We start from the raw sequence: 27216 nt of genomic DNA, 5'->3' as shown, positions 1-27216 counted from the left end.
AACAGGAAGTGACAATTACTTTTTCTTAATATATTAATTTGAAGATTAATATTACCAACATATCCTAACTGATTGAAATCCAAAAATATGAGAAATTGGAAATTTGTTGATTGTCATCCAATGGTCTCTCTAATTTGGTAATTGGAAAAATAGGTCCAACATTGTACAATCTATATACACTGTCAGCTTGTTTGTTTGTGACAGTGTCTTGCTGTGTACAACATAATGGTCTTGAGATCTTGCTTTTCCTATCTCAGCCTCTCTATTATTAGTTTTTATTTCATGTTTTTATACTATACTATGGTTTTCAGAACAGCTTACATATTTCAAAAGTATTTATATACCCAAAAGAAATATAGACGATTAACTAGGGAGGTGGCTTGTTGGAGAACAACAAAGTGAGACTGAATGCTTTGCTTGACAATTGTAACTCTTGTATCAAATTTGAAGAAGAGGACTTTACAAGTTACTTTTTCTCTGAGATGAATGTTTTTCCAAATTATCACAGCCAAAGAACCAGATTCTTACCCCCACCTAATGCCTGTGCCACCCTCCAAGCAGAACCATTGTTCATTGAAACAGTTGGTGGATGACTTTATGGATAGACCATCTTAATACCTACACCATTTCTTAAATGAATGTAACCTGTTCTCTGTGGGCTGAGAATGAAGTCTCTTACTCAAGTCAAATAGCTTTGACCATAGCAGGAAGTCTGTATCCAAAAATCGAGCCTACAATTCATTTCTTGGTGCAGCAGAACTATCAACTCTCAGCTTAGCTACAATGGAGCTAAAATCCTTTGGTGATGTGAGGGTCATTGAAATACAGCGTTATTACAATGAAACTCAGTGTCTAAAAATTGTTCTTATTTTCGGCTTGTACTACAGTAAGAGCCAAGATTTTAAACTCTACTAAATACAAAACAAACAAAAAGACTTTATATATTCATGTTCATTTAAGAAAATACTAGTAGTGATGTATTATTTTGAAGTATACAGTTAATCTGTTTAGAGTTATTTAAAATTTATATTGAGAAAAATGTATTTTCACTATTGCTGTAGACGAGAATCTACATAAGACTTAAATTGATTGTTGTTTTATTTCAAACAACTTTTATAATACTTATTTTTATTATAATATTTTATAAATTTTAAGGAATATGACAAAAAAGATATTGTAGGTATTAAAGGGGGTCTTTGGGAGGAGTGGGGGTACAAAAGGGAAATAAGAATGTGATTCAATTCTATTTCCTTAAAATATGTTTTTAAATGTTAACAAATTCAGGCAAATTGAAATCATGTAACTTTTCTCATCAAAAAAAAAAAAAAAGAAAGAAAGAAATTATAAGGCTAATTGTATCCCATGCATGGAGAGATTCCTTGTGACACTCTGAAAACTTAAAATGACCTGTAATTAGAGAAGAATGCATTCCTCCTATGTTCCAGAGATGTCTGTGTATGCAAGCAGACTGTATGAGGCCAGAGGCTTTCCCTCTCACTGGCTGATGAGGCAAAGCTGGATGGCAAGAATCCTTCTGTTTGTCCCTCCCTCCCTCCCTCCCTCCCTTCCTCCCTTCCTTTCTTCCTTCCTTCCTTCCTTCCTTCCTTCCTGTGTTGTGGTGCTGGCAGCATTTGAATTTATTTAAGGGAGGTTTCAGGGTTGAACTCTGGCCCTTGGAGTTGCTTACCCTGCAGGCAGATGTTTTACTCAGTGAGCCATCTCTCTAGCCTACAAATCACTCTCTTTTGATAAAGGGCAAATTTGATCAAATAAGAAATTATAATATGCAAGATACAAACTTGAGAATAAGTAGACCAAAATCAAGTCACTCTCTCACTTGCCAAGACTTCAAAGAACTCCAAATGAATCAATCCTCTGACGAAATATACCCAGCTGAAGATTCATGAGTTTTGAATTTGACCTGGCTGATGCTCACGTGTAAATTATATCCACTCAGGGAGGAAAAATAGAAGTATGCTTACAAGTATGTTTACCTTTTGCCTAACTTTTCTTCTGTGCTTACTAGCAGGAAAAAATGTTAAATAACTGAATATTCTGCCTTAATTAGCAGAGCTGGAGAGATTCTTTGTGATTCGAGTGATGGGCCATCACAGTTTGCTTTGCTCTTAGTTTTCAGAAAATTGAAAAACATATGCTGGTTAGGCTTGCTACATTTTAAGGAATGTTGAACAAATGATTGACTTTGGTTTTATAAAAGAAAACCCTTTCTGAGAACATACTGGCTGCCCAGTCTACCAGGCTGCCAGACTCAGTAGTCCCATGCTGGTGTCTGAAGTCGAGGAGGAGCTCTGGAGAGCTGCTGCTCTTCGGTTTCTGTTGGAATGCCAAAGATGGTGGCAGAGAAGAACATAGGAACAGCCAGCAAGTACAGGCTCACCCCAGGGAGGCGTGAAGGAGGCAGACACAGCAAGAGCTTTCCCTTGGGACCTTCTCATATGGAGCTACCCACTGTACACTGCTACTTTTCCTCCTCCTGTTAAGCAGACCCTTAGGAAATACCCTTGCCCACCTAAATCCAGTCACGTTGACAACCAAGGTTAGCCATCATAGCCACTGTAGAGCAGATTCCTCATAGGTAATCTGCTTAAGTCATTAATATGCTAGGCATTCTGTGGAGGTATGGAAACAGTTGATCTTGCCATTACCCAAAGTAAGGCTTTATATGCATCTGAGATAGATGCTATATGCTATGCTAAATAAAAGTACCTGGACATACAGCAGTGTGCTAACATGCATATTCCTTAGGGCTGAATATTAAGAAGGATGCAGTCGGTGTGACAGGAGGTGAGACTGAGGGGACAGTTAACTTTATAAAAGTTAGTTTGGGATAAAGAGCTCCCTTGTACATGCATTGGAGTGTGAACTTGTAGAAATTTGTCCCGCTGTATGTGGTGCCGATATAGAACATGCTCACGATGGCCCATCCGGAATAGAGCGCCAAAGAGGCAGTGTCCACGCTGTTCTTCATTTGTAAGTCATGTGAAGGGATTCCTAGGCATCAGAATTGAGCATCTGATGGAGTGCTGGCATGGAACACACTGAACTGAAAGTACAGTTATTTCCAGTGGATCCCACAGAGTATTGGGACTCCCTGGCTCTCCTGTCAGTCCCTTTCTGAACCCTTGCTAACCATTCCTTTTTCTTCAATTTGCAGCTATCGACTTTATCTGTGAGAGGCTTGCAGGTCAGTTTGTTTTTATTATGGTTATTATATGTTTTAAATTTATTACTGAGGCAGTTTCAATAACATACACTTTCCTACAATGTTTTCTGTTACACATCATTTTCAACTATCAGCTCCGAGTTCTCTGTTGTTACCAGGGCCCTGCACTGCTTCTACAGTGCCAGTGGCTGTACTTGTGTCCTCTTGATTGTTTACAGCTGGCTCGCTCCTGGGGCTCCCTCATCTAGGCAAGAACGTTTTCATTGCACTACAGCCCCTGTTTGAGTTCCTTGACGTGATGTGTTTACCCTTTTTGCTGCTTTATTGTTTTTACTGTGATCCAACCTAGGACTCTGTGTGCAGTAGGCCAAGTACTCTCCCACTGAGCTAAACACACAAGTTGGCATATGCTTAATGTTTTGCCCCAGCATAATGCTCATAGGCACCAGGTCCCTGCTGAGCTCTGTGAGCCTGAGCTGAGCTTGACCCTGGTGCTGAGATTCTGGCCAGGCCCCCATGGCTGGGGCTAGCTTTTCTTCTGGCTTATCCTTCACCCCTTCAGTCATTTTTAAATGGCTTTTCCTCTGGAACCTGCTAATGGGCTGTTTTTCAAGTGATCTTAATTTATCTTACTCATCTGATGTCACCACCTTTGAGTAGCTTCTAAATCTATGGATTTCAGCATGACCTTGTTTGACTCTGCTTGCTTGACACTTCTGGTATCATGCTTACACTTTCAGTGTCACACAACTGAGTGAAACCAAGTACTTCCCCCACCCAAACCAGTTCTTGCCCAGGTCTCCTAGTTTCTGTGTGCTGGCACTGCTGCATACCTATCTGGGAGCAATCATCTTGCTTCTTTGTGCACGTCTCTCTCTGTGCTCACCAGACCTCCTCATGCAGACCACTTCTCAGGCCCTCCCAGAAGAGGACTATGGTCCATTGCATGCCTTTAGCCGCCTGTATGCCCAGACCCTCCCTTGGGATTTAGTATTCTGACTACAATTAAAGCAGAAGGTTCCTCACTTTGCCAGACACAGGCCAGGCACACCTGTGGGTTTGCTGGCCTCCCCAGGTTCAGCTCTTAAGGAGCCCCACTGCCTACCTCTCCACTGTGGAAAGGAGTGAAGGGCCCTCTCCTGCAGCCTCTGCAAACCACACAGTGCCTTTGGAGGTCTTGCTGTTCACCTCGTTCTCAGATGTGCAAGTGGTAGGCAGCTTGGAACTGTTCTGCCAGCTGTTGCTCAGCGTCTCTATGTTGAGGCTCTTATTGGGTGGAGCCTTTCACTCATCCTTTTCTTGTTGTCTAAGCAGCTAGCACAGACCGGAAATATTGATTGAGAATAATTAAACTTATTACAGATGGGTTGGTTCCTTTAATGAGGCTGCTAACCATTTTCTTTCTAAGCATGATTACCCTGCCATCTCAAAGGGCAGCAAACTTACCCACGCCACAGCCTTTTCTATGCAGCCCTGCTCCTGGGTGGTCAGCATCCATGGGCTATTTTGTTTTTAATGGCATACTGAGGCTTTGGCTTGAAGTGGACATTCATTGATTATGCTCTAGCAGGCCTAACTTTTATATATTTTCCTCCTTTAAAATCATTCTTTTCGGTACAGTATCTCAATAACTCATGATAGTATTATAAAATTTAAGGTAAGAGCTATTGGGTGTGAGTGGATTTGTAAACACCAGAAGCAAATCCTGTTGCCCTGGCTTGTTCCTTCACCTGTAGAACCAAGGATTCAAAGAGACGAGCAGCACCTTATTCACAGTCAGGAAAGCCTTTCTAGCTAGTTGGCTATGAGTCTGCCATTGCATCTTATGCTGATGGTATCTACAATTATTAAAGTGGTGGCTTTGAAGAAGGAAATCACGATTAGCCTGTCGGCTAGGAGAGCTTCGTGGAACCCTACCCTGTTGAAAAACTTGGGAATAATTGGGAATGGATAGTCAAGAAATCACAGTGAGTGGTAGTCAGCACCAGGTCTCATGTTTGGTTTTCCTCAGCCCCAGCTCTACTTCTGGGCACCCTCAGGATAGGCCTGGCTGGTGAAGCTTTCTACTCTTTCTCATGGGCCCTTTGTGATAACACAGTGTCCTAATTTTGTGAAAGGAAACAATTGCCTTGTTGGTATTTTTAGAGAAGAGGCAGCCAGCCCAGGTTCAGATTGATAAGTCATTTCTGGGACAATCTGAAATTCAGACATTGGCAGCCAAACCAATATTGTGTTCCTTGCAGACCCTGGCCTGGACCTATCGACAGGGATGCTGCAAGAAGATGTAATTATCATTCAGCAGCTGCTTTGATACTCACACTTGGTGGCTGTAAACAGTTATTAAGAGCTGCGACACAGGTCAGAATGGTGGAGCCAGGGAGAAGGCTAGAAGAGCAGGCTTCTGTGCAGCTTTGAATCCACAGGGAAATGTACTCCTGCTGAAATGTTGTGTAGTGCTTACATTTTGTCTGTACCAGCCCCGAGGCAGGTGAATTTCTGTGAGTTTGAGGCTAGTCTGGTCTACATAGCGAGTTCCAGGACGGGCAGAGCTACATAGTGAGTCTCTAAAACCAAACCAAATACACGGAAAAAGTGTTTGTTGGTTTCTGCACATTAGAAAATAGCTCAGGTAACCCACTTCTGCTCACTGCTAGGACACACACCAGGACATACTAGTCCCTAGAGGTCCCGGAAGGAAGACCATTGCAGGGGAAGCAGCTTGGACCGCTTGGGTTTGCAGCCCAGGGAGGGGGTGGGGGCAGACTTGGAGTGTGGTTGGGAGATGGTTAGATCTGGGGTCCTGGCTGTAGGCTTGGTCAAGTCTGCAGTGCTGCTGTGTGAACTTGTACTTGCCCTTTTCTCTGCCCAGCACTGTCTTTTGACCTCTGGCAAAATACTTTGCATCTTTTTTATTTGCTTACTTCAAGGTGGTGTGTGTGTAGAAGGGGGTGGTGGATGTGCTTTGGAGAGCACTGGCAGAGGGTGTTAGGCACATGTTAGTGAGAAAGCCTTGTGCTGCATTTAAGGTCTTATAGCTAAAACAAACCCAAATTGAGAATGTTTCTTTGTATGAATATGATAATTTCACAAGATACCTGAAGTTTGTGTCTGTCCTTCTTCCTAGAAGGCTGACTACTGTGGATTGTTTTGTTTTTAGCTCCTGCTTGAGTTGCTTGCTTCTTTGTCTCTTAGATTTGTTTACTACCATAGTGCACATGGTCACCGGCTGCGTGGCTAAAGTTACAGTAAGTCTACTTACTTCCTTACAAATGCTTTGAAATTTTATCTGGCTGAAAACTGACATTTCTGACTTTGAAGAATACCCTGGCCGAAGAAGAACGTTAGGAGCCACATGGGACATATTTACAAGTTCTTTGATAGAACTGCCCATGATGGCCTTGGAGGTGATTAGCCCCATGTCCCTGCGAGTCACTGCTTCCGTTTAACTCCTGGGGAGCAACCATCTTACTTTGTTGGTGATCCTTTGGAGCTATATGAAATAATTTAACCTTCAGATGTGGTTAATCTTTAGGCCTCTCTTCTAACTACTAACACCCATGGTGTGACAGGCTTAAATGTTTCCAGGTGCGGCTGGAGTGCTTGGCTGTGCAGTGACTTGTAGATTACCTGGCTGTGCAGTGACTTGTAGATTACCTGGCTGTGCAGTGACTTGTAGATTACCTGGCTGTGCAGTGACTTGTAGAGTACCTGGCTGTGCAGTGACTTGTAGATTACCTGGCTGCTGTAATTCAGTCCTCACCAGCAGTTTGGCACTGACATTGAATGGTGTTGTGATCATAAAAAGAGAAAGAGCTATAAGAGTATGTTCTGGCAGGGTGTGGGGGGAGGGGTGCCTCAGCGGGCCCATGCCAAGACATCCCCTCCCCCTGAGGGACCAGACACACACCAGTATAGTATAGAATAGAGTTTATTCAGGGAATGGGGAGGGGAATTAAGAGGGTAGCAAAGGCAGAAAAAGGCAAAGGAGAGAGTAGAGAAGTAGGAGCCGGCCATAACCACTTGAAGAGAGGTGGGAAGGGAATGGGGAGAGAGGGGGAACAAAAGAGCAAGAGGCAAGGGAGAGAAGCAGGAGTTAGAAAGAGAGGAGGGGGCCCCTCTTATAGGGCTAGGCCTACCTGGCCGTTGCCTGGTAACCGTGGGGGTGGAGTCCAGACAGAATACCAACAAATAGAGTATGTTAACATGAGCTCCACTTGAGACAGGCTTTACATTAAATGAATGAGCTGCCTTCTTGAGATACTTTAGTGTTTATTATCTTTTATGATGCACTTTCGAAGTGTGTTTTGTCTTCTGTTTGTTGGCAAGCAGACCTTGACATTTGTAACCCTGACTCCCTGTCAGAACACGACTGTCCTGATGTCCTTTTCTACTTCTCTTCCTCTCTCTGCCTTGCTTTGATCCTTGCCTAGATTTAAAGAGAGGCTGTCTGCCTACCTGCCTGCCTGCCTGCCTCCTCCTCTGCTCTCCAGCTCCTCCACCAGTGCTCTGTTGTTGGTGTCACGGTTGGGCTTGTGGGTGGCGACTGCTGAGAGTGCGCGCGCGCTGTGCAGCTCTTGCCGTCCTCCCCACCCCCAAGGAGCAGAGCCAGGCGAATGCTGAGGGAGAAGTGGAGGGCTGATGCTGGGGAGGAGAAGGCTGCTGAGGGGCCTGAGGGCCCAGCTCGTGTTTATAGCCCAGGGCTGTCTTCCCACTTCCTAGGCTGGTCTTCTGCCTTTTCCAGACACAGATCATCTTCAGGCCTGCCATCTTCCCTGAAACATTCGTCCATCTCCAGTGGGTTTCAGGCACCTCAGCCCACTGGGCGGAGGCACTGGCCCACTGCAGCATGAGGTCCTGTGTGTGCTTGAACCTCGACAGCATTGACTGAGGTTCTGAGGTTTTGTTCTCTACCTTTTATAGAACTGTATATAAGCACACTTTTGTGCTATGTGAATAGAATATATGCATTAAAGAGGCCATGATGCCAGTCTGAGTAGCCTAGCAACTATCCTTATGAGAACAGACTGACCGTGTTCCAGGTTCCACACAATCACCTGAGGTTTTGGGAAGAATTATCTTGAAGAATTTGTTGACTGTCTTCTTTTCACTCTTCTTAACCCTGATGTTGAAGGACAGTTTTAGTCAGATTGAACTGGACAACTGAAGGCAGACGCTTCCTTTCCGCTCACTCCAGCTCACGTGCTGTGCTCAGGCCTGAGGCTTTTGTGTCACCTTTGAAACTGATGGTTTTATAACGGGCCATCTATTAGTGAGTTTTTAATAATATTTGGGGAAGGATGTTACATATCACAGAATGAAACTTTAGAGAAAGGCACAAGTAGGTATTTTTCACCAATTTCATTAATAAAACCATATGTTTTATAGAAATATTTGAGTAAGCTTCCATTCTTATGGTTTTACATCTTGTAAGTTATTCCCAGATTCATAGCTACAGGTGCTTGCTAATGTACAGTCAGTCATTCTTGGAGTAGTCAAGCTTATGTGACTATCTGGGGGTGCCGATTGTTTACTTTTGCTGGGTGCTTGCAGTGAGACAGTATACAAGTAAATGGTTAGTGACTGAGGTGCTAGCTCATGTAATTTATCTGGTGATGTCTTTTATATTTTGTCTGTGCTAAGCATCATCTTTTGAATCACATTATCCCCAAGGAGACATCAGTTCTGAGAGCTAAGTTACAGCTACCTATGTAGAGTGTGTGTGTGTGTGTGTGTGTGTGTGTGTGTGTGTGTGTGTGTATGAAGCTGCAGAGGCTGGGGACTCTGTGGGCTTGGGGCGTAGGAAGAGCTGTTGTTTTGTAATCCCAAATAGAATACAATAAGAATATAGCATTAGCATAAAATGTCTCCTGCTACCCTAGCAATATCTAGTGCCTTCTAACGGCAGGTGGTTACCCATGAGAGTGTGGGTTGTCACAGGACGACCAAGCAAAACTGTGCAAAGAGGCTGGGTTAGTTTGTATTTTCTTCAGTATATTAAACTGAGAGTGTCTTGACATTATTTGTCTTATTTATTGGACAAATGTTAGGAAGAACTAAAAATCTTTTTATACTTTAAACTGAGGAAAACAATTCGTTAGATTATTTAAAATTTTATAAAAGCTAAAAAATTTATCCCTGAAAGCCAGTTATTAAGTCTGATGTGTCTGGGCCTAAAGGGCTGTCTTGGTTTTCCATTGTGTTTTGCTAGTTTTTGTTCAATTAGTCTTCAGGATCCTAAAGCTGACTAAGGGTGGTAGAGTTAGCAACACCACCAACAGAACAACAACAACGCCCCCAGTCCAGTACTGTGAATTTTAAAGACATAAGAAACTCAGTTAATGTCAAAGCACAGGTAATTTAGAAATGGCTGGTGGTGCATCGTGTAGGCTCACACAAAGTGAAGTTGATGGTTTTTGTAATAGTGATAAATTTATAAAAAGGCTTCAGCGTCTGGCGGCAGTTTTTAGTTTTTCTTAAAGGAAAAGAACCCTAAGAGTTTCTTATTAAGTCCTTCACACTCAGAAGCTCCTGACAGAAAGGTAGGGAGGTTAACACGTGCGGTGTTAAAAGTCTTGTGCTATTGAGTACAGACAGCACATGGTTTTTTTTTTTAATCTGTATGAATTCATTTACAATTTGGTTTAATTGTAGAGCAATCTGATCTTAACATGATATTACTTTGTTTACATTCAAAGGTGTTCCCTTCATTATGGGTTGTTTTACATCTTTGAAGATACATGGACTTTCCCTGGCTCACATTTATAGCATTCTTTTTTTTATAAGAGGTTACTCACATATTTGAGGAAAACAGGAAGAACTTGGAGCTTTTGCACAATGATTGCATTCATAAATTTTGCTATCATTTGAGGAATACTACATTTGGAACATGAACAAATGCAAACAGAAAAAAATTCTACTTCCCTAATTCTAATAAAGACTTTCAGCAGTTTGAGTTGGTAAATGTCCCCAGTAATGTTGGAAAACTAATTATTTATAAACTTATAGGACATTTACAATGTCTACTCAAAGTGGGATATACTGCATATCTTCTAATTGTTTTGGAAAAGAGAAAGGTATGTTGCTTCTTTCAATAACCCTGTGCTCACATGGCTTGTATCCATAGCCATCTGTATCAAAAGAAGAACAAGAAGTGAGAAAGTTCCATATTACATTCACACAGTTGACTTTTTTCCTCATAGACATGTGTACAGGGATTAAGTAAGGTTTCTCCAGAAAACCATTTTTGAATCTTATAAACTGTCCATCTCTCTAAATTTATAAATGTTATTACAAGTATATCATTAAGCGCAGATTTACTATGGTTATTTGCTTATTACAAATTTTGGACATACACTTAACACCTAATCAAAGTGTTTCCCTTTTGCAGTAGCTAAGTTTTATGAGACTGAACAGACTAGCACTTCTATAGCATGGCTCTACTGGGCATGATTTAAATAGTGACGTGTCTGTTAAGCCATTGTTTCTGTGTCCTTGAACTTAAAAGGACTGTTTTGCAAACAAAGATTGGATACTTGCCATAGACATATGTGGTTTTATGAGGTTTAATAATCATCCCTAACTAAAAGCAGTGCTTATGTTACCGTATTGGTTTTCTTTACAAGTAATAGCACATATTAAACTTTCTCTGTAGGCATTTTCTCATCAGTTTACACAGGAAAATTACCTTCCATGACTTCTAGAACTTTGAAAATGGTCTTTAATAGTTTGTTCTTTCAAAATGTAGCCTATAGCTGTGAGATTCCTGTAGGTCTCTAGCATCACACCTTTGTAGCATCACACCTTTTCTTCTGAGAAGGATCCAGCAAAGCCCACTCTTCCAAGTGAAGTTCACACACACGTCATCATAGCTCACTGTATCCATTTCTAGAGTTCTGAGCTTGACGAGCTCCCCTCACAGAACCCAGCAGAGTCACTCAGAACATATCACATGGAAGCACTCATGCCCTCTGAGTTATAGAAAGGAACTTGCAGGCTTGACCTGGAAGAGCCACCGACAACACACTCTTAATTGAGGTGTTCCAGGAGCTGGGCACATATGTAGGGCTACCGCTTACCTCATAGCCACGTCTCCTGGGCAAAGTCAGACAGATTATCCCTTGCATGCCATTGAACAGAAGGTTACTAATTAAAAAATGTAAGTGTGAGGCTGGCAAGTGTGCACATAGTTAATAGAAATATTTGGGGGTTGTGTCTGTTTTATTTGTACCACAAAGGTTATAAGTAATTCTCAAAGCAGTCAAGGCCATTGTTGGGGAGGTCACACACCACTGCAAGAGTTTTACTGACTACTCATGAATAATTAAAATTGTGTTATAAGAGTGTATATCAAGAAATAAGACAGTTAAGAATTGTCTGTGATTGGAGTGTAGCTCAGGTTGAGATCTACCTCGCTTACAGAGGCTATGTATCCTAACTGCAGCTTCAGAAGTAGGCAAACTAACCCCACATTTGTGTGAGGCACCAAGCATCATTAAATTCATTGATCTTTTGCCCCTCCTTGAGCTTAAGCTACCCCTCCCTCTCTCCTTCTCCCTTTTGGTTTTTCGAAAGTTTTCTCTGTGTCACCGTGGTCATCTCTGGGACTTACTCCGTTTGGAAGCCAGACTGGCCTCAGACTCAGAGGTCTGTCTGCCCTGCACCACTGCTGCCTCTTATTTCTTTCAGAGAAACTGCAGTGCTTACCACAAGTAGACAGTGCCGCTGTGGTTCTACTGTCCGTGGCTGAGGAGACTCAGCAGCGGCATTGAGACCTGGATGTGACTCTTTGTGGCTTTCTTTAGCACACAAAGGCCAGGCAGGTAGCTAACTTGCTGAAGCTAGCTAGCATCACTGGTAAGTGAAGGCCTGTCTTCTGTCTCCCAGTCTGTTCCTTGCAGTTGGCATCCTGACCACTTCGCTGCCTACTTAGAAAGATTGCTCTGGGCAAGTGGATTTCACGTTTTTTTTTCTTGACTCTGATCCCTTCCTCTCAAGGTTTCAATGACCAGAACTGGGCTGAGAGGCACACATTGCCAGTGACTTTACAGTTCTTCTGGCCATGAGTCAGCCAGTGTGGTTGTGGTAGCTTCTAAGAGTTGACCCTGATTGGTTTTCAGAAAAGACCTGACTATCCTCATCCTGAAGTAGAGGCTGTCCTGTGTGCAGGATAAGGAACTCGACCTTCTGGCAGGAGCTCAGCAGAGAGAATGAATGCCCTAGCATGGATGGACAGTGTCTGCAAAGGCCCAGGTGCTGCTGGCCCTCTGGACTTTCAGGTAATCTGCCACAGCCTCCCTTTTGCTGGAGCATCTCTGCTGGAGCAAGCTGATGGGGCTCTGTGGTGAGAAGGTGGAAGTGGGAAGCTCTGGATGGTGATCACTAGCATGCCCTGGCTTCGTTACTAGACTACAGATAAATGCCAGGCCTTTCCTGTCCAGCTTCCATGCCTCCGCACACTTGTGTGCATTATGTGCTCGGAAGTCTAGAGTATGTAAGCTGTTTTTGTAAGCTGTCATCTATAGTTGCCCAGCAGTTTCTGGAGGAGGCTGAAATACAGCAGGTCAGTACAGTGATGCCGAGCAGGGCAGCAGCAGGGCAGTACAGTGATGCCGAGCAGGGCAGCAGCAGGGCAGTACAGTGATGCCGAGCAGGGCAGCAGCAGGGCAGTACAGTGATGCTGAGCAGGGCAGCAGTGGCTGTTACAAAGGAAGAGGCTCAGGAGTGGAAGGCCCACACCCAGCACTGCTCAATGCTGCCGTTCTGGGGCTTCAGAGTGGAGAGGGCATGCAGCTGAGGCTGGGACTGAAGCCGCCATTATGTTGTCTCCATGTCCCAGCATCCCACAATGCACATGAGTAGATGTGTGAGTATTCATTCAAGTCTGCAAGGATAAAGTCCTTTATACATGGCCTGTAAGCACATGTAAAAAGCATTGTCCAGCCATCGCTTTGTGAAATGATGCTGCTAGATTCGGGTGAGTTGAGGGTAGTGTGAGGTGGAGTTGAGAGTGGAAACAGGGTTGGTTCTCTGCTCTGGGCCAACAGAGGGTCTTAGACCAGCTATTGAGCTGAGTTCTTTGTGAAGTGAGACCTTTAGCCCACACAAGTACTCTGACAACTTAGGCTAATGATTAAGGCACAGGCACTGTTCTTTGTTGTAAAAATAATGCGTTTTTCACCTCCACTGTGTGAAGCCTCAGGTGTACGAAACAACCCCCTCCACGGTTGAGAAAAACATGTGGTCTGCTGAACTGTGGACTCCAGGAGTTTGAGCTTTCAAGATTAAATAGGCTCTGATGCATCAATGAAGACAGTAGGGGTGTAGCCACTTTGAGCTATTTCTAAGGGGAAACTTTAATTTGATGTACACATTATATTATGTGGTAAATATGCTTAAATAATGACATGCCTTGTGTACTCATTCACTTACACAGTGTTCACCTCACCAGCTACAGAATTTGTGTCTCAAATAGTCATGGGGGTTTTGGCAGACTTTGTCAACGTCCACAGAGGAGGACCCACCTTCATGGAGTTAGGAGTTGCTTGGGAAGAAGTTCCCTTAAGGCCAGTATTCTACATAGACTTAGGAATACATGCATCTTGTAATGTAATGTCCTGACAAGTCAAATGTTGGTTTTCTTTTAATTATTAAGCATAGTTTGAAACCTGTAGCCATTTAAATTCACAGTGGACAGAACTTGGCACAGATGCCCTGAAAACACAGTGTAGTTGTCTTACTGAAAACTTGGACCCTTAAAGCTTCCTAAACATTGAAACATTTTGAATCATGAGCACCCGGCCCTGCTTTTGCTCCAAGCACTTGTGTTGGCTTCTCCCCAGCCCTGTAACTGCTGTTCTTGTTTTCTGCTTTCCCCAGACAGGCTGCTTCTGCTTGGGGCAAGCAGTGGATTACAGGGCCTCACTAACATGAGTTCTTTGAAAGCTTTTTTTTTTTTTTTTTTGTGGTTTTTTAAAGATAGGTTTTCTCTGTGTAGCCCTGGCTGTCCTGGAACTCTGTAGACCAGGGTGGCCTCGAACTCAGAATTCTGCCTGCCTCTGCCTCCCAAGTGCTGGGATTAAAGGCGTGCACCACCACTGCCTGGCTTGAGCTCTTTGAAGTCTTAAAAGAGGTCAGGAGACATTCCTTTTTCTTAAAAAGTGGGGCTAGAGTGATTCTTGAGTGGTTCGAGTCCTCACTGCTCTCCCAGGGGATCACGTTTGGATCCTAGCACCATGGCAGGGGCCTGGCAGGAGCTTGTCCTAACTCCAATTCAGGAAATTTGATGCCCTCGTTTGAATGCCCTCGTTTGGACTTCATGGACACCTGCATTCATCTGCATATACCCTCCAGCCCCCCTTGTAATTAAAAAGAAATTTTTAATTTTTTTAAAAATTTAAAACAACAACAACAAACTAAAGGAGAGTTGCCTTTGAGGGACTTGCAGTCTGTTTTGTGTCCCGAGAGTCATGGCTTGCTGTTTTGACCCTGTTTGTGAGAATATCAACGCCTTGGCCATCACAAGGCTTTTATTTTGTTCACAATATTTGGTTGCCACTTTACTGAATAATGAGAGTATTGCATTTAAAAGTAAAGCTTAAGTCATGCACAGGCCTGGGAGCTCAGAGCCAGCAGGAGAGAGTTCCTCTGAAAGACTGAACAGAAAGCAAAAGCCAGACAGCACAGTAATGCTCGGTTGGGGCTTAAGGGGCATGCGGCCAAGGCTGAGTCTACTGTGGCTCTTCTGAGTGTGCAGCTAGGGCCTTTAAGTGTCTCTCTGAATGATTGGCACAAAGTGCCACAATGGTGTGAGTTGGGACAGCTCCATCACCTCGGCTGCTCTCAACTATGAGTTCTGTAAACTGTAGACAAGTGTAAAAAGGAAACTGCCTTGCATAATTTATGAGCTAGAGTTGTGCTAGCCAGATTTTCAAATGACTCTGACTTCGTCTTTGTAAGATTTGTATTCTATCAGGACCCAGAATTTTGAATTTGGATGAGTTAAGACATAAAAGTGGGTGTTAGGATAGAGACTAAAAAGTCCGGTCAGTCCTTTGTGTGCTTGCTCTGTTGCCTCAGGGGCTTCTAACCTTCTAAAGGTTCATTAACGGTCAGCCAAGTTAGAGTTTTTTGTTTTTTGTATGTTTTTGTTCTGTTAGGAGATCGTAGTAGTTTTAGTTTGAACTATTATCTAGAGATTCATAAACAGCATTTATAGAGAACACATAGTTGAAATTGTGGTCTTGATTTCTGTAGCTAAAAGCTTTACAGTGTGGGCACCCCTGTTAACGCTGTTTGTCTTAGAACTTCTTTTCTGTGCTGAGGGTCCTTATGTCAGAGAACCTTTCAAATAAAGTCAAGAGTATTTAAGATAGAGAAAAACGACTGTATTATTTTCTTACCAGGTAGCCCAGGCTGGCTGGGAGCTTGGATCCTCCTGTCTCAGTCTCTGGAGTATTGGCATCCACAGGTGTTTGTCACAGCAGCTGCTAGCCTTTTGTAGGTCCCGAACAGCTGTCTTTCTGAGTAACTGGAGATGGCCTCCCTCTTCTGAGCTAGAGTCAGTCTTACAAGCACCTCAGAGATAAGGCTTTTCCTAAGTGTGTTGCGTTCAAGCCTTTTAAGATTACACAGGGTGAGTTTTTTTCCTTCTGACATGAGGAAACATACTTATGGCTTTTGTTGCTGTGTTGACATCAGACTTGTCCAAAGCTTGTGTTTCTGTTCCTGATTTTTGCTCATAGTGGTCAGCTGTTGCTTCTTACTGCTGGCATTCAAATGTCCTGTTTCCACTCTCCTTGTGTGGTGCAATAAGAACCTAGGTAAGAACACATACACACTTGTGTGGTTTAGTCTTACTGTCAGCTCTGTTTCAAAAGCACCATCTACAACATGCAGAGGAAGCTACTCAGGTGTAGCCACTCCATTATCCTCCTGAAGTCTGCAAGCCAGTGAGTGACAGTGGCTGCGATGCAGATGAGTGTGCTGGAGTAAGTGTACACACGGGGCATCGCCAGTGCTCAAACTATTCCTCCTCCCTCCCAGAGATAACCACCACCTCGACATTCTTCTCTATAGATATGTTTCTCTCCCCCAAGGATGAGGTGTTTTTTTTTAAATCAGGCTTTTAACTTCATAAGAGTAGAATCATGGGGAGGGGACACTGTTTTTGTGTCCAGCTTCTTTTCAGACCATTAAATCTGTGAGATCCACCCATCTTTGGCTTATATTGCCTTCATTGATCTGGACTGAATTATTAATATTTGTATGACTATTTGGGGCCCCTAGTTTTGCCTATTAGTTGAAGATTACTGTATATGTTGTTAGAGGATGTGAATCTTCCTAAGTTATTTATTCTTAGAAATACTGTATATTGAACTATATAGTAAGTGTAGTCCAAGTACTAGTCACTTTTCTGTTGCTGTAATAACGGCAGGTGTATCTTGAGTTCCCTGGTAGAGTCGAGAATGGTAGAGAAGACATGGGGCAGGGTTGGGGATGCATGCTGGTGCTTAGCCCCAGCTTCTTTTTGTATAGACTAAGATCCAAACCTAAGGAATGGAACTACCTAAAGTGGGTGGCTGGTTTTTCCACCTCAATTAACCTAATCATGATAAACCCCAGAGGCATGTCTCCCAGGTGATTCAAAAGCTTATCTAGTTGACAATTGAGATATATCCCAGCTAGCTTTCTGTAGCTACAGGCTCTGCTAGATACTTTGAAAGTATGTGAAACAAAAAGTGCCCTTCTGCTGAGTATGTGCAAGTTTACCATGCAAACACAGCATTTATTCTGTGGTAAGCGTTGTGAGTAATCTAGAGATGCCTTTGCGTGTGCAGAAGGTGTTGGGTGTGCAAACAGTAGTTGGCTTTGTAGAAGAACCTGAGCAGCTACAGCATTTTGCATGCACAGGGGTCCTGAACCTACCCCTTTCTATATTTAGGGACAACTGTGTCACCAGTTTAACCGTGGTGACACATGTCTCATTAGCAGTGCAAGAGGGCCCGGGGAGCTACATGGTTTTCTGACTTACTATTAATGCCAGGGTTATTTTCCCTGTTCTTTACATTTTAATTAGTTAGCAAGAAATTTAGTTTGATACAGGGGAAATGCAAATTATAAGCTATATTTCAAAATACAAATTTATTGTACAAGGTGTACTCTTCCTCATGCATAGAGATTAATAGGTATATACTATATACTGGTGATTCTTTTTCTCCCAGCATGTTTTCATTGTTTTGTTCTGGAGGGAATTGTAGGAGATATGTTCATGTGTGTGTACATGTGTGGATGTGGCCAGAGTGTCATCTTCCATCACCTCTCTCCCTTATCTCTTGAGATGCACTCTCTTACTGAACTTGGAGCTCACTAATTCAGCTAGTTAACTGGCCAGCGGGCTCAGCTCCAGGGGTCTGCAGCCTTGTTTTTACATGGAGGTTCAAGCTCAGGCCCTTGTCCTTATGTGGTGTGCATTACCTGCTCTATGTAGTCCCATTCCCTAGTCTCCCAGTCCCCGCTTTTTTTTTGTAAGTCAGCCTTGATTTCTTTTTTTTTTTCTTTTTCTCTTTCTTTTTCTTTTTTTTTTGGTTTTTCGAGACAGGGTTTCTCTGTGTAGCCCTGGCTGTCCTGGAACTCTGTAGACCAGGCTGGCCTCAAACTCAGAAATCCGACTACCTTTGCCTCCCAAGTGCTGGGATTAAAGGCCTGCGCCACCACCACCCGGTGTGAGACATTTCTTTTTTTTTTTTAAATGTCACTTTTTTTTTTAAAGATTTATTATTTATTTATTATATGTAAGCACACTGTAGCTGTCTTCAGACACTCCAGAAGAGGGAGTCAGATTTCATTATGGATGGTTGTGAGCCACCATGTGGTTTCTGGGATTTGAACTCATGACCTTTGGAAGAGCAGTCGGTGCTCTTAACCGTGGAGCCATCTCCCCAGCCTGAGACATTTCTTAAGACTCTAATGAGTTATGTTTAAACAGTACACTTTCTAGTCTTGGAGAGACTAGAAAAATTATATTCAAGAGTGTCACAGATGATAGCCAAAGATGTAAAACTGTCTTAGAAAAGAACTCCTCAGTAAAGAACTTTATAGCTGGAAAAATGAAACATGATCTTGTTTGTTTTCTGGTTGTTTTGTTTTATTTTTGACAGGAATCTAGCTGTTACAACATTTGGGTCTTTATCATCTTTGTTAAATGGCTGACACTGAGTTCTTACTGTCCCAACACAAGCTGCAGATGTTCCACTTTTCTGTGTCTTAGGTATGCTAATTGGTCAGGCGGTCTCATCTGAAACCAGGAAGGCGTACTAGTGCTACGCTGTACAACTCGCCATACCAGTTTTACAGTGTTTTTGTTTTGCTCCGACTAGATGAAAGGTTTGTTTAAGTGTGGCCACACTGGTACTGCATTCCTGGTGATCTTGGAGGGTTAATGACAATCTTTGTCATAGAAATCAGGAAATGTGGGTTGAGTCGCTGGGATACACAAGGCTAGTTCATTAGCATGTTCCTTCCCTAGGACTGGGGATTGCTGGAGGTACTGGTGGTAGGTAGGTCATGCGGCTGCAGAGAACTTTCATCTGTCTGTCATCAGCTGTCATTTCTCATCTGCCTGTTTATCCTTCTATCTTTCCATCTATCCATCCAGTCTGATTGTTTCTATATTCATCTTGTTTTTTAAAAACTCTCTTAACATATTGGTGTTTGGGGAAACCAGGTAAGTTTTGTGCCACAGTCAGGCTTGTTTTCCCTGTGGTATTGGCTTGGTTACGAGGAAAATCATGTTGAGAGCTCTTCGCTGCTGTTGAACTGGTTGCCTTTTAGCTTAGTAAACTATCAGTCAATGCTGGCTTTTTTTGCTTTGTTTTGTTTTGTTTTAAATTAGGATAGATGGAAGAGCTGCTTAAAATAGGTATCTGTGAGACACAGCGGATGAAGCTGGTTTGGACTGTGCGAGCTTTCGGGTATCACTGAACAACATGGTACTGGATTCTGATCACTATGATTTCTGTAAAATGCCTAGGCTTGTTGTGACTGTGCCAGTGTCGGTGAGCGCTTAGGAGAGTGGCACTTTTTTATTTTTTTATTACGAGGTGTACTTAACTTATTTCAGATAGATTCCTTAATAATACACGATCCAGTGTAACTAAACACAAAGCAGGGTGGTTCATTTGAGTACTGTTTATGTACAAGTGCTGCAGATGCAAGCAGAATGCATTAAGTCTCCTGGAGCACATTTAAAGACTGTGTGCCACCTTGTAACAGGAATGGAAACCTTTGAAATTCAGCAAGGACTTGGACAAAGCCATTGGAGAGGGTTAGTACTGCTGAGTTACGTACTGTCCCATCCGGAGCCTTAGTGAGACCCGTGGAGGAAGTTATTTCTCAGAACCCTGAGGATGTGCTGAGCTGATAATGCACTGGGGTCTGTTCTTTTAAGGGTATCTCTGTTGTTGTGAGACTGTTGACAGTCCCCAGAGTTCAGCCTGGGAAGGTTAAATACTGCCTGACCTTTTCATCCACCCCTGCATTTGGAGCCTTGTGAGGGTTGGAGAGGAGCTAAGAGCTCCAGCCAGCATGTTCAGGATTGAATCTGCACCTCCCTTCCAGGTGATGAGCTTTGCTGGCTTTTTTCTACATGTTGAATCTGAGTGTTTGAGGCTGTGACCAGCCATCTTCATGATTCTTTATACATAAGTAATATAAGAAATTAAAATCTATTAAATATGCTGTGATTTAAGTTAAGTTAAAGAATAAGTTTATATTAAAACAAAACAAAAAAAAAACAAAGTGCAAGTTAGCTAGGCATGATTGTATATGCCTTGAATCCCAAATCATGGGAGAGAGGGGCAGGCAGATGTCTGTGAATTCCACACCAGCTAAAGGTACATGAGACCCTGCCTCAAATAAGAATATGTGATACATTTTAAAAGTTTAAAACTTGTCAATTTTCCTCTTGTAGAGTTGCATATTTAATGAATGAAGTACCCTACAATTTAAGTTTATGTATAAGTCTGAGAATCAAAACCCCAGGGTTTGTCCTTGGCTTGCTTTGTATTGATTTATTTTGTGATCTTGTTTTAAACTAACAGCAGGGATATGGCTGTGTCATTTTCCATGTATGGGAGAAACTGTAAATAGGAATGAGGACATGTTCTCTGCATCTAGGTGTACGCACAGACTCGGTTCGTGTTGTAAGTACTAGCTAGCTACCTTGAAAAGAATATGTGGAACCATAGGTTGGCAGCAGGAAGAACTGAAGTGTTCTTCAGAACTCAGAGTTTCGGTGGAAGTCTGTTAAAACCCCAGCTGGGTGTTTGCCTTGTCTTGCCAGTTGCTGGGAGGTGGGGAGTAGCCGTGGCTGGCTTCCTGGCGGCTCCATCTGAACTCTCACTGTTGCTAGAATGGTAGGCTTGTCTTAGCCAGAATAGTTAGCTGCTCACGGTGATAGTTATGGCCTTGGTTTATGAGCCCATGAGGCAGCTTTGGCCAGACCACATTAGTGGGACACCTGTGTCATCTGTTGGTGAGTAGAGACCATTTTAGACTATATAAAGAATAGGGTCTTAAATTAGCAGCTAACATACTATTTTCTGTTAAATTATTAAATTATTGATAAAATAAAGGGGTGACTGCATTAAGGGTGTCATCAAAACAACACTTTTAGAAAACACTCCAGTGTAAATTGATTTTTTTTTCCCAAAAAATCTCTGGTTTTGTAATCAAAATCTTTACAGTTCATCTCTCTTGGCCCAGTAATGCTTTGTGCAGACTTTTCCCACATATGATAGAGGCATTTGGTTCTGTGAAATGGAAGCACTATTTAGGTGAGCGGTGCCATTGACACCAGTAGCAAGAGCAGAGCTAGGGAAAGCAGCGAATGGCAAGTGTTCCGTAGATTTATGCCCAGCTAAATCTAAAGAAACCACAAAACATCTGACAAAGCCAGTGAACAATACATTATTTAAAATATTGGCAGAGGCTCCTTCGTGGTGGGGAACAGTACACATTTTCCCTTTTTCCATTTGCTGTAATGAATGTTTACTTATTTTATAATCTTTAAAGTTGAAAAGGGAACAGGGCTACCTAAGAGAGACTTTGCCAGATCAGGAGGCCACAGGAAATGAGGTGACATTGTCACTGAGGCAGGTTCCAGGGATAGCAGGGTGGTTTGGGAATGAGTAAGAAAGTGGGTTAATTTTAACTTTAAGAAGTTGTTGATTTCTAAAGAACATCCTGTGTGGGAGGAAACCATTAACACAGTATTTCTATACCAGTGGCACCCAGTGCTTGATAAATTCACAGAAAGAGTGGGTGAATGAATGAATGTTGCACGAATTGACAAGATCAAGCTGGCTATGTCCACTTGGCAGCAGTAGTGTGTTTGAAGAGCTACAGACAGCAGAGAGGTTTGAGGTGGAATGGTGACCAGCTTGGAGTGTTGTATCCTGAGAATATGTGCCCTTGACATATATATGCCAGGGACAACAGAGGTTGGGATGGAGCCAGTCTGGGTGACTTGGATGAGGCTAGGCTTAGGGCTCGGAACTCAGCATTCTCCTCTGGAGATCAGGATAGTCTTGGAAATAGTGAGCCAGTTCACTGTATAGTGCTGAATGATTGGATTTACACGTGCTTATTATTTTTAAGTATTGAACTCTTTTAGGGGCTTTATTTACTTTTTAAAATTTTTCAAAAGTAGTTGGGCCCCAGTATTTGAGTGGGACGGTATTACAGCTATGGCTTTGGCAATGTGGCACTGTTCTTTGTAGGAACAGTGACACCACCACCAGTGCAAGGTGAACAGTGAGAACACGTACTCACAAGCTCATGGTGCACGCCTCACGAGTCTTTCCTGTTGTTTGAAGTTGGCTATTTTTGTTATTTTCCTACCCCTGATAATGTTGCTTTTTAACTGAGAAAGTTATTTCATGCAGCACTGATGTGAGTTCTTACAGTTGCTGCACGTGCCATCTAAATGTAGTTTGTATTTATAGCCATCTCTCTTCTGTGAGTCACTCTTGATAGTCTCCCCTATTTTTAGTTTTTTTTCTTTCCCAAGCTTGTGTGCCTGTGACACACCCAGCCTGTCCTCTGCCACTGAGCTGGACCCCCAGCCCCACTCTGACTGAAGGAAATTGTTGAAGCTGGCAGCCACTCCTGTTTTCAGCTAACTGGGATAATAAAGGATAGCACGTTTTCTTACCATTTCCTTTGTGTGCATGTCCTTGAGAGAGAGTACAGGGGCTTGTGTCTGTTGGAGTGCGCCAGGTTTCCAGTACACACCTCTGAGCTCCGTGGACTCTGGTCACTGACTAACTATTGAAGCTTGCTGCATGCTCCCAGGGTGTTTGGAGTAACCTCAGTAGTTTCTGTGTGAGTGCCCTCTGAGTCAGGAGTTGGCAGTCTAGCCCACATAATAATGGGCTATCTGCGTCAAGGTGGCACCTGCAGAGCCTCCTGCCAGTCTACTTCATGCATAACAAGAGGCCACTTGGACTCTGCCAACCTCAGAAGTACAACCCTAGTATCTATCATCTTTATTAGTTTTTTTCTTTTTGCTCCTGGGGGTTGAACCCAGGGACTCCCTGCATGCTAAGCACATGCTCTGCCCCTTAGTCATATCTCGGTCCCTGTAGACATTGTAAAAATTAATTCTGTGGAATATCTCCTAAGATGGGTTTTTTGTTTGTTTGTTTGTTTGCTTGGTACTGAGTAGCAGTAACTGTAGCAGTTATTGTAACTGGTATCTTTACTGTCAGTCACTCTATGACCTGGATCCTTCTGTGGATGTTTGTAACTGGTATCTTTACTCGTCAGTCACTCTATGACCTGGACCCTTCTGTGGATGTTTGTAACTGGTATCTTTACTGTCAGTCACTCTATGACCTGGACCCTTCTGTGGATGTTTTCTTATTTGCCTTTTTAACAACTCAGGTAACATGAAGTAACTCAGGCCATGGGAGATGAGCTGTCTTAGGCAGGATCACACATGGGACAGGTAGCAGATGTCACCATTTGGAGCTGTGGTTTGTCAGGTCCCAAAACACGTGTGAGTTTTAAGTATGTTCAGGAGTGAGGATCCTGGAAGAACTGTATTAAGAGCACATGTTGGTGTTACTAGCAAATACCCACATTGTTCTTACAGCTACTTATAACCATGTAGTAGTTGGCAAACCCTGCTATCTATTTTTTGTTTGTTTTCAGTTTTTTGAGACAGGGTTTCTCTGTGTAGGGAGCCCTGGCTGTCTGGGAACTGACTCTGTGGACCAGGGCAGCTTTGAGATCTGCCTGCCTCTGCTTCCTGAGAGCTGAAATTAAGCCTCGCGTCATAGTCAGGCAAAGCCTGCTATCATCCACAAGGCATTCTGTGCTGTGTGCATCACACAGTGACTGATGTTCATCTTTTGACGGGGTTTCTCTGAGTACCAGAGTCCAGACTGGCCTGAAACTCGAAAGGATTCACCAGCCAGTGCCTCATGAGTGCCACCATGCCTAGCGACTGCTGTTTAGCTTGAAGCATAAGTAAATCTTTGTAATAGGAACAAATTTCTATTAATAATGTCAACTAAGGGGCTGGAGAGATGGCTTAGTGGTTAAGAGCACTGGCTGCTCTTCCAGAGGTCCTGAGTTCAATTCCCAGCAACCACATGGTGGCTCACAACCATCTGTAATGGGATCAGATGCCCTCTTCTGGTATGTCTGAAGACAGCTACAGTGTACTCATATAAATAAAATAAATCTTTTAAAAAAAAATTGTTGCTGGGCGGTGGTGGCGCACGCCTTTAATCCTAGCACTTGGGAGGCAGAGGCAGGTGGATTTCTGAGTTTGAGGCCAGCCTGATCTACAGAGTGAGTTCCAGGACAGCCAGGACTACACAGAGAAACCCTGTCTCAAAAAAAAAAAAAAATGTCAACTAAGTCCTATAGACAAGTGTAGCAGGTCTCGCTCAGTAAGAGCCACGTCAGAAGCATGCGTTGGCATGCTATCAGAGTCCCCAGATTTGTGCCAGTGATGCTGATCTGAAAGGGGACTGGTGAAGAGGTAGCTTCCCAGCAGTTGTAGAAGTGAAAATCAACCCCAAATCTCTATTATGTAACTTAAGTGTTTCTAGGAATCAAACTTACAAGGTATATTCTAGCTGAGCAAGGTTTAATTCTTGATTAAAGAATCATATATTTCAAAGCTCATAGAAACTGGAAGGTTAGGGAAGGCTGGAACAGGACTGCAGTCTCCAGACCTGACAGGGCTACATAGAAAACCTGCCTCAGAAACCAAAACCAAAACAAGTTCATGAGAAAAACTGCAGTTTTGTTCCTGATTAGGGAAGAGTGAGTGACTTTACTAAAGCTATGACCTCTATGTGAAAGAAAATGAATGTCTTTTGTCTGAGGAGTTTCACACATAAACTATATGTGATATATCTCCTGTCTCCTGTCAAATCTGTGTTTATCTTACTTGTGAACCTTGTATCTTTTATGTAAGATACATATCTTCCGTGTGCTATATGCAGCTCATATAGTGTGTGTGTGTGTGTGTGTGTGTGTGTGTGTGTGTTGCTGAGAGTTGAATCCAGGTTTCATATATGCCATACAGGGGCTCTCCACTGACTGCATCCCCAGCTCTCTCTCTTTTTCTTCTTATATTGGCATAATTATATATTTATAATTGTGTCTATGGGGGACAAAGTGACATTGTAATTCATTGAAACAATGTAGAATTGTTAAATCAAAATAACGAAGATATCTGTCCCCTCTCAATCTTGCCTGCTTTATGGTAAGAAGACAAAATTTACTCCTGACAATTTTTTTGGTTTGTTTGTTTTTTGTTTTTTTGTTTTTTGTTTTTTTGAGACAGGGTTTCTCTGTGTAGCCTTGGCTGTCCTGGAACTCACTCTGTAGACCAGGCTGGCCTCGAACTCAGAAATCCGCCTGCTTCTGCCTCCCAAGTGCTGGGATTAAAGGTGTGCGCCACCACTGCCTGGCTACTCTTGATAATTTTGAAATATATAACACATGTTTAGTAGCTATGCCCCTCATATTGTACAGTTCTCCAAACCAGCCCACAGGCGTTTTCCTCCTAAGGGATTTGTCCTCTGAGCCTGTCATCTCCCTTCCTCTGCATCCTTGACTTCTGGAACCACTGTTCCCTCAGTGTCCTGGGTCCCCTTGTTTCTGGTTCTGTGTATAGGTGATATCATATAGCATTTATATTCCTATGGTTGGTCTATTTCCCTTAGTTCCCCCCAGGTTGATAGAAATGATAGTCTGCTTTTTCAGGCTGAATGCCTCCATGCATCTGTCATGGTTCTAAGCCACTGTCTTTTAGGTTGAGTGTACACCGCAGCTTTGTAGCAGTGCTGCAGTCACCACAAGGATGCAGATATCTCTGACAATTTCTTACTAGTTTATGCATAAGAGTGTTCTGCCTGCATGTGAATCTGTGTGTCATATGCTTCCCTGGTGCTTTCGGAGGCCAGAAGACTGTGTTAGAGCCCTTGGGGTTGGAGTCTGTGGGTGACTGTGAGCCACCCTGTGGGTGGTGGGAACTGTACCTGTGTTCTCTAGAACAGCCAGTATTCTTAACCACAAAACCTCTCGAGCCTCCTGCAGTTAGCTCTTGATAAGACGATTCCAAATCGTTTGGTAAATAGCTAGTATTGGGATTACTGGGTCTGGAGAGTATGTTCTCATGATCTGGAAACCAGACCTCGGCTTCACTTTCCTAGATGTTTACAGATGCTGTCTGGTACTGTGTTGGAAAGTGTCTGGGCTCTTGGAGTTGTGCTGAGTGGTTCGCAGAGGCACACCCAGGGCTTGGTAAAGATGTGTGTATTTAAAACAGCTCATTAAACAACCCTGAGTCTTGTAAACCAAGTTCAGTCTCCGAAAGTCTAATAAGACTCTCCTTTAACCTTAGGACACTAGTTTACATGGAGAGTTTACTGAGAGTAGGCGTGTCCTTGAAGCCATGTGTGAAGGTGCTGTCATGCCTGTGGGTGATGCTCCATGGGAAGGGTGTACACTATTGGAGGTGCTTTCTGAGGACCTTTTAACAGTTTACAATTCTGAACCTCACTAGTTTTGTAGCATAATATTCCACCCCAGCAGCGACCTGTTTCGGCAGCCAGGGTGTGGCCCAGTGTAGTCAGACGCAGACCTGCTGGCTTCTCCTGCAGACTTGGCTCCCTCCTCGCTGGAGGCTTTTGAAGCTCCCAGCTGTGGGCTTTGCTTGAGGCTTGTGGCAAGATTGTGGGCTTAACCCGGGAGAGTTGCAACATCACTTCTCATGGAGATATCACACTTTTCCGTGGCCTCTGTGGTGTAGGTTTAGATCATTTGTCATGTGGTTTAGGTTTGTGTGTGCTCATGGCTTTCTCCTCCTCTGTCCTTTCCCAGGTTCACACAGACATAAAAGCAGGGAGTAAATCCTATGATGATTTTGCCCTTGTTTACAATTTCAGCAACTTTATTTAAAATATCACACATATGGATCCAAGCTAATTAGACTCGTAGAATCATTAGATTAACTCACTTTCCCAACAGTTCTCATGTTATTTTGATATTGAATGTAACTATTAATAGTGTTAGTAATTTAGTGTGGACATTGAAGAACATGCTCACACTCAGTGTCTTTGCTCTCAGTGAGCTAAGACATGTTTGCTTTGGTCTGTGAGAGCTTTTCTTAGGACTGCTGCTCAAAGGTTGGAATCCGGCTTTGCTCTGGCCACCTTTTCTTTCCCTGAGAGGTGCTGGATGCCAAGATGATGCGCAGGCAGAGGGTCCGCCAACCGTGGAAGGCTGGGCGTGTTGTATGCTCACTGCTCATGGTTGGTGCGCAGGCCCTCCCTGTTACTGGGAGACAGTCAGGGGTGGCTTGGTGTAGATCTGTGGCGGTGTTTCTTTTCTTCTTTTTTTTTCCTCTCTTTAATTTTTTATTAGATATTTTCTTTATTTACGTGTAAATTTCTCCTTTCCAAGTTTCCCCTCCAAAAAACAAACAAAGAAACAAACAAAAACAACAAAAA

At 43.1% G+C, this 27216-nt stretch overlaps 1 protein-coding gene and 1 pseudogene across 12 annotated transcripts in view; one reads left to right on the top strand and one right to left on the bottom strand.

The window, feature by feature from the left end:
• Positions 1 to 27216, top strand: part of Ncoa2 (nuclear receptor coactivator 2) — a 249034-nt gene that overhangs the window by 51287 nt on the left and 170531 nt on the right. For 2 of the 12 annotated variants that reach the window (XM_031366889.1, XM_031366891.1), the window contains exon 2: positions 12301 to 12459. The exons of 7 other annotated variants lie outside the window; for them this stretch is intronic. The gene's annotated coding sequence lies outside the window, so the exon portion shown is untranslated. Of the gene's footprint in view, positions 1 to 3175; positions 3206 to 12300; positions 12460 to 18714; positions 18739 to 27216 lie in introns of those variants that run through there. 3 more of the 12 variants (XM_031366886.1, XM_031366888.1, XM_031366890.1) reach the window with 2 other exon arrangements.
• Positions 10792 to 11209, bottom strand: LOC116088182 (annotated as a pseudogene).

Source organism: Mastomys coucha, unplaced genomic scaffold (assembly GCF_008632895.1).
Source record: "Mastomys coucha isolate ucsf_1 unplaced genomic scaffold, UCSF_Mcou_1 pScaffold14, whole genome shotgun sequence".
Lineage (NCBI taxonomy): Eukaryota > Metazoa > Chordata > Mammalia > Rodentia > Muridae > Mastomys > Mastomys coucha.
The sequence above is the reverse complement of the archived record's forward strand: the minus strand, read 5'-3'. Positions and strand labels throughout refer to the sequence as shown.